At 37.9% G+C, this 9,971-nt stretch overlaps 1 protein-coding gene across 2 annotated transcripts in view; it reads right to left on the reverse strand.

The window, feature by feature from the left end:
* RUNX1T1 (RUNX1 partner transcriptional co-repressor 1) overlaps nt 1–9,971 on the reverse strand; it is a 167,942-nt gene that overhangs the window by 125,194 nt on the left and 32,777 nt on the right. The gene's annotated exons all lie outside the window — the stretch shown is intronic.

Raw genomic sequence — 9,971 nt, forward strand, 5'->3', positions numbered from 1 at the left:
AAGTCCCCATGAACAAAAAAAAAAAAAAAAAAAAAAAAGGCAGAAAGTGAAATGCAGAATGATAAGCTAAATGCTGAATAATTCATTCACCACTACCCCCATCCCGTTAAAAGTTAACCCTTATTTTGCCAAAATAGGGAAATGTAGACCTGGCCCCCTACCGCTTCTCACAATGAAAGGCTTCCCCTTTATCTTCTCATTTTAAAAGCCCTAATTGGGAATTATATTTAAAACACAAACAAACACAGGCACAAATCTCCAAGCTTGTTTATTGAATTGGAAATCCCAAACCCTTTAAAAACATTTTTATAAGACTTTGTATTTTGTGCCAGGTTATCATCCTGAACAAAGTATCAGAATCATTCCTTTTGTCAGCATCCCAGTAGTATGTGTAAAATAGAACACACTTTTTAGAAGCAAAGTCAAGCACTTTTATTTTACTGGAGTGCTTTTAACCCCCTGGGATCCCTGCCTTGATACTCCAAACATTTTCAGCTTACTCTCTTCTACCTTGCATAGAGATCCATGGGAGATAAAAACAAAATCTTCATTGTAAAGCCTTTTCAAAAGCTGAACAATCATGTCCTCCTGATTCCTGATTTTTTTTTTTTTTTGCACACCCTTAAATGTTTATCCTTACCATGAATAACACATACCCAGCCAGGTTCAATGGACTCTTCCCTATTAAGCTTTAATGGACACCATGATATATAAAACTACGAGTCTTTGTTATAGTGCTTTATCTAAAGCTGGCTATTTTCTTCTCAGCAGTCCCTCTTTAGTCCTTTGTAAAACATCCTTGCCTCATAGGAGAAACATACGCCTGCCTGCCTTGCATGCCTTTTCTAAACACACAAAAATGCCAGGCAGATGGAAAATACTGTTCTCTTCTAAAACTCTTCCTCAGTTTAACACTTGTAAAGCTTTCCTAGGTCTGTGTTTGTTTGTTTGTTTTAACAACAGGGCACAGGAGGCAGACCCCTCAGGCTCTTACCTTTCCTGTATGTGTAATCTACTATAAACATAGAAACAGTTCCACCCGGGATCCTGACCAGTCTGCAAGCTCCAGGAATAGGAGAGCCCCTTTAACTCGCCCTATCCCTTCATAGTCTTCCCCTTGTCCTTAGCTTATTCTACACTTCCCACATGCTTTTAAGTCCTTGCCAGGCTGATTTCTTTTGTCCCCTTCTTGCTGCCTCCAAGTAATTCTAAAAAGCCATCTGAAAACACAGGCAATGACTATGACTTCTACCTACTCACTCTTCCTACTCCTCTCCCCAAGACTGCATGCAACCTGTTTCCAAGAACACCCCCACGTACTTTGCACAAACTAAAAATATATCATCTTTGATAAACAGCATCGATCCATAAAAACTTCTACAGTCCTCAATGTTGTACCCAAGAAGCGCTGCTTCATCTAGTGAACCCCTCAAAAATCCATCACTGTCTGAGACAACTTGTAAAAAAGACTACAATTCATAATGATTGCTCTGCTCTGTCACTAATAGTATACTGCACCCTATTTATGAGGCCAATCTTTTTGTTCATCTTAGTTAGATGTCACTTGTAATGAGGTTCTGTGTAATGGATTTCAGTACAGTTAAGCACCAAGCTCAAACACTCTTATGACAGAAAGCTTTATGGCGGGCATGAGTGTGATAATCAATTAAGTCCTGCTATAAGGCCCTTGATGGAATCTAGCATCCCAAATCTGTAGATTTTCATTTTTAAAAAGAGTGTATGTATTAAAAAACCACTCAATGCCATACACTAGTTATTTTTTTAATACTATACCTATGTTAGAAAGAAAACATTTTCACAGTGGGAAACCCAACCTTTCATCAATATGCACAGTGAATCACTTCTAAAATAGAAAATCGTATGACAAAAATGCAATAGACTTTAAGAAAACTGGATGATATCCGGTTTTAAAACTGGGTCTTAATATCGGTACACTACAAGTCCCTAAACCATAGCTCAGAAAATTGAACTTCCATATGCTGTGTGATTATGTATCTTTTCTATGTGTAAAAAGGCTTTTTAAGCTGTTATCTGACTACGGTAATTGCCACTTTAAATTGATCCACGTCAACAAAACCTGGATCCCTGGAGATTCTCACCTAGAAGTCTGATTGCAGAAAGGGTCTAACTGAATGTGTGTGCATCTGAGACTAGTTCAGCATTTTCTCAAGGAACCAGTTTCCTCCTCTTATTTCTTCATCTGTGAAGGCAAGCAAAGCAGCAAGCCCATTTGGCAATTCTCCCTATACAGAAAAACCTGGATCCATACTTCTACAGAGTTAGACAAAAATAACTTTCTCTTTAATAAAAAAAGAAAAGTATAAAGAGCCAAGATCTCTAACACCCAAACTGTATTATAAAAACAATCGATTACATGATGAATGCATTTATGTAGGTGAATGGGGGGAAAATGAGTATTATGAAAGTTCTCTCTAGTAGGAAACACTGTCCTGCAGCACCATTAAGAAACACATTTTATAAAATTAAAATACATCCCAAACAATAACAATGAATTCATTACTGACCAATTAAGTCCTTCCTCTGGAGAGCCATGACAGTTAATACATGTCTCTGAATTAACAACATAGACTGTTTCTAAGGCAATTTTAAAAGGGAGTCATCCCTTTTCCAAATCTGTAAATTTAATCAACAACAAAATGTTGGGCTCCTAAAAAAAAATGAATACATATATTGGCTTTTGACAATAACTTTAGGTCATGCATTACAAAGGTATTATGGAATTGTACTACTCTAAGGCCTTTTCCAAACAGAATATCCCTAAAGTACAAGTTTTTCCTTTGTTCATATCTGACTTACCAATAGGGACTAGCAGTCTACTGACATTGTTTGCAGTTAATGAAAGCTCTCAACACTGGTGAAGGGAGAATTGGAGTTAAAGCTTTTCCACAGGTCTTCTCGACTTTCCTCTCTGTTTCTAGCAGCCTGTTGTGATATATCCTGACTTCACACAGTGGGTATTAAGTGAGTTAATTCAAAGGAGCTGAAACCTCATTGATCCTAATTGAAAGCAATACACCCAACCAAATACTTTCCTACCCCATCTGCTCTGGCCTGCCACCAGCTATTCAATACAAGAGAATTAATAGTTTCAGATATTCTAACCGACCCAATAAAGGCACTCATTTAAGCAGGGCTGCATTAACAAAGTGAAAAAACAAGGGCAAAATGGGTTCAAATGGAGCATTTTACTCCTAGTTGGCTTTAACAAAGCTGAATAAGGCTTATTCTGACTTTTTATGTGCAAGACTTGATAAACTGAATGAGAAGGCACTCAATGATCAGCCAACGAGCATTGATGAATGGTCATTAAGACCCCCCTGCTTTTAGGGGAGACCCTTCCACAAAGTGGCACACCAGCTTGAAAGGGCGGACTCACTAATGTCCAGATTTCTCCGCTTACTTGTTCCACTTTCAATTTCAGACCACTGGCCACCAAATGAGGCTGACATATTGGAAAATAATGTTTTATGGGCGAGTGGTAAAAAATAAAATGGAGGCATTAGCTCTGCTTTCAAATTCAAATCTGCTAGTTTTGTCAGACCCCAAAGGTTTTGATTTTCCACCCAGCTGGAAGCTATTAGTGTTTTCTAAAGGCATCCCACTGACAGGGCAAACCTACCTAATGTGTGAGCTGTTGGGCTAAGGGAGATGGACCTCTCTTTTGGATGATTTCCTAACTTCTCATCACTTTGACAGTCAATTAAATAGATACAACACCTAATAAAAATGTACATTAATTTGTTTCTGCCACTGGAAGACATCTGACACTGTATAAAATAAAGGCTATAATAATAGATTGTCTCCTGACAACGATAAATCCAATTATACTTTGTAAGAAAAACAAATGGTTTATACTTTAGTTAGGCAACAATATAAGGCACAGCCAGCCACAAAGAAATGAGAATGGCAGGGGGAAAAAAATGAAGACATCCATTGAAGTATTCCATCAAGGTAAGAGGTTATATGTCATTTTAACTTTTTTATATAAATATCTGTTGTAAACAACTAGGCACATTTACACTATTTCCCTCAAATATTTCCTTTGGGGGAAATGACTGATAAGCACTTGAACCTCCTCAACTTTCAGCCAAGCCCACAAAAGCGCTCACAAAAACTTTGCTTGCAGACAAAAGATCAGGAGACATGACTGTCATCTTAAGAATTTGAAGGGTGTATAAACATCAATGGGGTCAAAGGGTTACTTAGGGCTGACCAAGAGGGCCTAAGTGCTGGTAATAAGATGGAATCAAGTAAAAGAAAACATGCTGCACGACGGAGCTTGTCTTAATAGGTGATTACACAGACATTACAGAGGCAGGAACGCGTCACGGCCTGGATCACTTGCAAATAGACAAAGCACCAAACAACACGGCAGCCCATGGACAACATGCTGTATGATCTGCCGAGAAAGTCTAACCACTCAGGGCAAGTGCCAGACTAAGAGCTGCAAGTCGCAACCCCTACCCTTCACCAAGGGCTCCTGTCAAACTCGTGGACTCTAGTCACTCTTGTTTTGTTTTTCTTTTCGCTTTTCTGTATCTCCACCAGTTCAAAGGAGTTAAGAATAGGCTCTAACATATTTCAGAATAGTCTGAAATATGTTAAATAATGACTCCCTAAAATGATATGCCCAGTCTCTATGATGTTTTTTTCAATGTCAATGTCTACATAATAAAATGTTAGTTATATCATTCCAACAGTTTTTCAAACAATATAGTTGACTTCTGAGTTGAAGTACAATGTGCTCTACATATAAATGAAAAGATGTGCATAGTCATGTGTTGCCTAATGACAGGGACAGTTCTGAGGATCCTTAGGTGATTTCGTTGTGTGCACACATCATAAAGTACACTTACTCACATTTATATAGTACCACCTACTACACACCAGGGCTTTAATGGCACAGCCTATTATCATCTTACGGGACCACTGTCATACACATGGTCTGTCACTGAAATGTCATTATGTGACACATGACAATATTGGTATATTAAATATGTAGGGAGACTGTTCGTATTTGTGCAAAATGACATGCATTTAAGACAAAACATCGTTTGCTGAAAATAAAGTCTATATTTGTGATTAAGGCAAATTGATTCTGACAATGCCAATGCCTTTAAAATATCACTATATGAGAGTGTAGTCCTTTTCCATCAACTTTTGATTTTCAATACCAAATATTTTTTAATCTCAAATGCTGTAACAGCTTTAACACTTGCATTGATTGAATGTTGGATTATTTAAATGCGAACTTTAAACCTACTAATAGATTTAAATAGAAATCCCTCCATAGGCATTAAAAAAGGGTTTGATTATTTTTAAATTTTTAAAGTAGAACACTTCCTTATTAATCCACAAGGGTGAACACTAGCTATATTAACTCTTATCTGTTCAAATAAAATCATTTTCTCATAAAAACAATCAGTCTTAAAAAGTATACACTTGCATGTAAATGGCAAATAGCTATCATTTATTTTTTTTCATATTTTGTTTAACTACAAAAATCACTCAGATAATATAGAAGAAACACTAACTACTCAACCCTTACTCATTTGACGAGGACTGTAACACTATATAGAAAACCTTTGTTTCAATGTCACCACCTCCCCATCTTGACTAATGGCGAGTTAGTTTTGTTAAAACGCAAGGGTGATGGCGTATGCTCCAATGAACTTTCCCTCTTCTCAGCACCAGAGACAAAAACCTGCAGCTCTGCTCTGTGCAGGCAGCCATCTGGACAGCTTTCCCTCAAAGCCCAGCCCACACCACACTGCAGGCAAAAGCGGAGGGCTGGAGAGCTCTGTGGGGCTATTCATGACATACCAATTTCACATTTTCTGCTTGTACGCTTGCAACAATAAATGCTAATGAGGACTATGAATGACAATTTTAAAGACAATAAAAAGGTCTCCAAATCCCTTGCATATGGAGGCACCGTTTTCAAAACTTCACCTTCTGTTACAGAGCTGTTAGACTCTAAAGGAGGAAAAAAAAAAAAAAGAATAACCTAAGGAAAACAATAAGATGATCAAAGCACAACTGAATCCTTAAGATTTCCAGGGAAAGCAATCTTTGTAAGCCCAGCAAAGAACAGATCTCACCACCTCTATGAACAGCCCCATGAATACACCAGGTACCTTTAATCTCTACTACCTTTGCCTTCTGTAGACATGCAGCTTAACAAAAGCAATCTTGTTAAACATAGATTTGGAGTTTTTTGGAGCCTGAGAATTGTAACAAATTCTATTTGTCCAAAAGTAATTATATCATCACTCTTATCATTGCCATCATCATCATACAAGGCATAATATTTAACATTCCACATATCCAATGCAAACTGATTCTCCCCTGATAATTTCTATCCTTAATAATGAATCTGGTGATAAAGTTATATATATTTATTTTCCCTTTTTTATTTGCCTATATTTTCCAAATTGTTTAGAATGAGTATGTATTACATTTTGAAACAGAAAGACAACAAACAGTACTTAAAAGGCAACAAGAGAAGTAGGCAAAAGACATATAAATGTTTTTATCTAAATAGAAATTAAACTATTTTACATAGCAACAAAAATACACCAGAAGATTCATCTGCTTATAGTTTTCAGAAATTGTCTAAAGGGTATTCTTTTCATTAACATGGATTAAAACACTTTCAACAAAATCCACCAGGTGGAGCAAATACACAGCAATATAAAAGATCCAGAATTTTTTCATCACATCCTTCTCTCACAGGACTTTTATCTCTAACAAACTCACCACCTCTCCATATTGCAAATTACCAAAATACATACACACACACACATTTGAAACAGAAAGACAACAAACAGTACTTAAAAGGCAACAAGAGAAGTAGGCAAAAGACATATAAATGTTTTTATCTAAATAGAAATTAAACTATTTTACATAGCAACAAAAATACACCAGAAGATTCATCTGCTTATAGTTTTCAGAAATTGTCTAAAGGGTATTCTTTTCATTAACATGGATTAAAACACTTTCAACAAAATCCACCAGGTGGAGCAAATACACAGCAATATAAAAGATCCAGAATTTTTTCATCACATCCTTCTCTCACAGGACTTTTATCTCTAACAAACTCACCACCTCTCCATATTGCAAATTACCCCAAAATACATACACACACACACACACACACACACACACACACACACAGACTAATTTTCCACACTGATAAACAAATTCAAACACACATTCAAAAATGATTTTAGCTATGATGAATTCTATTGCATATTTTTATTCCAAAACTGCCTTATTTGTTCAAATAACACCCTGCACAGCATATTTGTTTTTATACCAATGTAAATTTTTAAATTAATGTTTTACAACTACCCTATAAAGTTTCATCACGCATGCCCTTACCCCACACAAGGCCAGCAGGAGTAGAATTTAACGTCGTGTATTCTGAATTACACCAAGAACAGTTTAAACTTATAAATCACAACACAATTTCCTTCGCTTATACGGAAATTTCAACCTCTTACTACAATTATTCTTAAATGCATATCACAAAATCTTGTTAAAATGTTGGGATACTTTCCTTTCTTATCTGTCATATTAAAGGGTGTTTTCATTCGTGTTGGTACACTGACAGAAGTCCACAATTATTAATGTCTTCTCTTTTCCTGGGTAACTCACTCCCTTTCATTCTTTCTTCCACAGATCTATTTTTTCTTGCTACTTCACTCCATACCTACTGAGCACACCCAGCACAAGATGACAAGCATGTTTTCTTGTTCATATTTTGTTTTTTAATTCCTGGTGCCACCTGCAAATCACAACTCTCCCCATTCACCTTTCGATATCCTCCAAGTTTATATACTCTGCTACCAAAGCTTAATGCTTCAAATGGTGCTAATGTTACCTGAATTTAAGAGAACTCCAGGGTCCAGTAGGTGGAGTGGTAGTTAAGGGTGTTGGATTCCCACATGGCTGACCACGGTTTGAGTCCTGGACCTAGCAGCTTGCTTTCTCACTTTCTCTCTCTCTTTCTTTCTCTCTCTCTGTCCCTTTCTGGTCAAATTAAACAATACTGTAAATAACGTTAAATAAACAGTTGTTATTATTTTTATTTTTTTAAAAGGAAAGCTCCAGTTAGAACTACAAAACGTTGGAGCTTGAAGTGGAGAGGTAACCAAGAGTCTTGGCAAACGAGAACACTAATTAGGAATGTTGACTGTGGCTTAACGTAGACTTTTTTTTGGTTTTCATATTGATACTGATGTTGAAGAGAGAAAGACCCTGAAAGAAGTGCAGCAGGCTGACACATAGACACGCACACGCCTGCAAATACACACAACAGTGGTGGCAGAGCGACTCACGCTGTGCATAATGGGGACAGGGATGCCAGCTACATCACAAGGTGCACCAGGCTAATCCAATTACTTAAATGATTATATACCTTCCACCAGAGCGGTATACACATACATAAAATATTGACGGCGTTCCTTCCATAAATACGAGAAAGGAAGTTTTTAGAATAATTGCTACCAAACTCTTCCCCGCAAAGTTCAACTCCTTGACTCTCTGCAAAGAATGGAATCAGTTTGCTGGAGCTGTGCTTGTGTACAAGGCCAAGGTACATACTTCCCTCTGCGTGCCTATGACTGCTATGAACATTAATGGGAGGCACACATGTGCATCTACAGGGTAAATGCCCTTCAGTCTGCATGACAGAATCCTTAATGAAGGAGTTGGAAAAACCAAGTCATTGCACATGCAGTCACACTTTCCCCTCCCTTTGCAGGAAACACCACCACCACCACCTTTTCTCCCCCACCCACAGAGAGGACATTTCATCAGCCCACAGTGTGGAGAAAGAGCCGGCTGGATTTCCTCTTTGTAAGATAACATCTTGTTATATTCAGGGGATCTCCCAAATGGCTCCACCTCCAAGCATTTCTCAGAATATTTATCCATGTTACTCTCATGGTGGCCACACATTGGTGTCCAAATATTATTTCTCACCACCCCCTGCTTCATCAAAGGGTGGGCCCTTCCCACAGCAAATGTCAAAGAACATATTCGAATTCCGACAAAAAGGGGAATTAAAAAAATCTTAAAACTTCTATCACCTTTCTCTAAAAATAGACTATTCAGTTTTCAGGGATCAATTAAGAGTTCAAAACTCCCTCATATAAACAATCTCCAACGTGTTCAGTCTACCTTCTACTACTAGTGAGTCTAGTCCATTGAGAGCAACACGCAGGACACCATATAACAGAAGCTAAGAAAATCAGAACTCAATACACTAATACCAGTTCTTCACTAGTTAATGTCTGTTTATGTTAAAAGAGACTGTGTCATAGCAAGACCAGAAATGTAAAATGAAAGGGCCAATTCTTAAGTCAAATTTCTTTGAAAAATAAAGCATATCTGTCAGTATAGTACAGAAGGAGAGAGCAGGGGACACAGCATTGGCAGGAACCTCAAATTCCTGACCAAACCCTCTTCCACACAATGCCTCCTGAAAGAAAGGAACCCAGGGCGCGAGCCAGCCTGACGCTGGCCGATAGACAGGGCTGGCCTTGCAGGATGTCAGAGCGCCAGGCGGCTGCAAGAGATATTGGGTTTTCACACACTCCCAGCCTGACTGTTTTGCTCTTCAGGTAATTAAACAAGGAAGCAGGGCTGCTGGGTATGAGCCTGACCCAGAAGCTGTGGCTCCATGGTTCTGCATATCAACTTCCGCAAGAACTGCCCCGAGCATCAACAGAACATTCTCCTCTCACTCTCTCTCGTTTCCTTCTCCACCTCTTCCTAAAGCTGACCCAGAAACAAATCCTGCCTACAAAAACATCCACAGAAAGCCTGAGTTTGTTTGTAATAAAAATCTCTGCTGTTCCTGGTCATTACCTTCCAAATTAAAAAAAAAAAAAAAAAAAAAAAAAAAACACACCCAACAGGCG

The sequence above is a fragment of the Tupaia chinensis genome, unplaced genomic scaffold (genome assembly GCF_000334495.1).
Source record: "Tupaia chinensis unplaced genomic scaffold, TupChi_1.0 Scaffold000636_1, whole genome shotgun sequence".
In the NCBI taxonomy this organism is placed as follows: domain Eukaryota; kingdom Metazoa; phylum Chordata; class Mammalia; order Scandentia; family Tupaiidae; genus Tupaia; species Tupaia belangeri.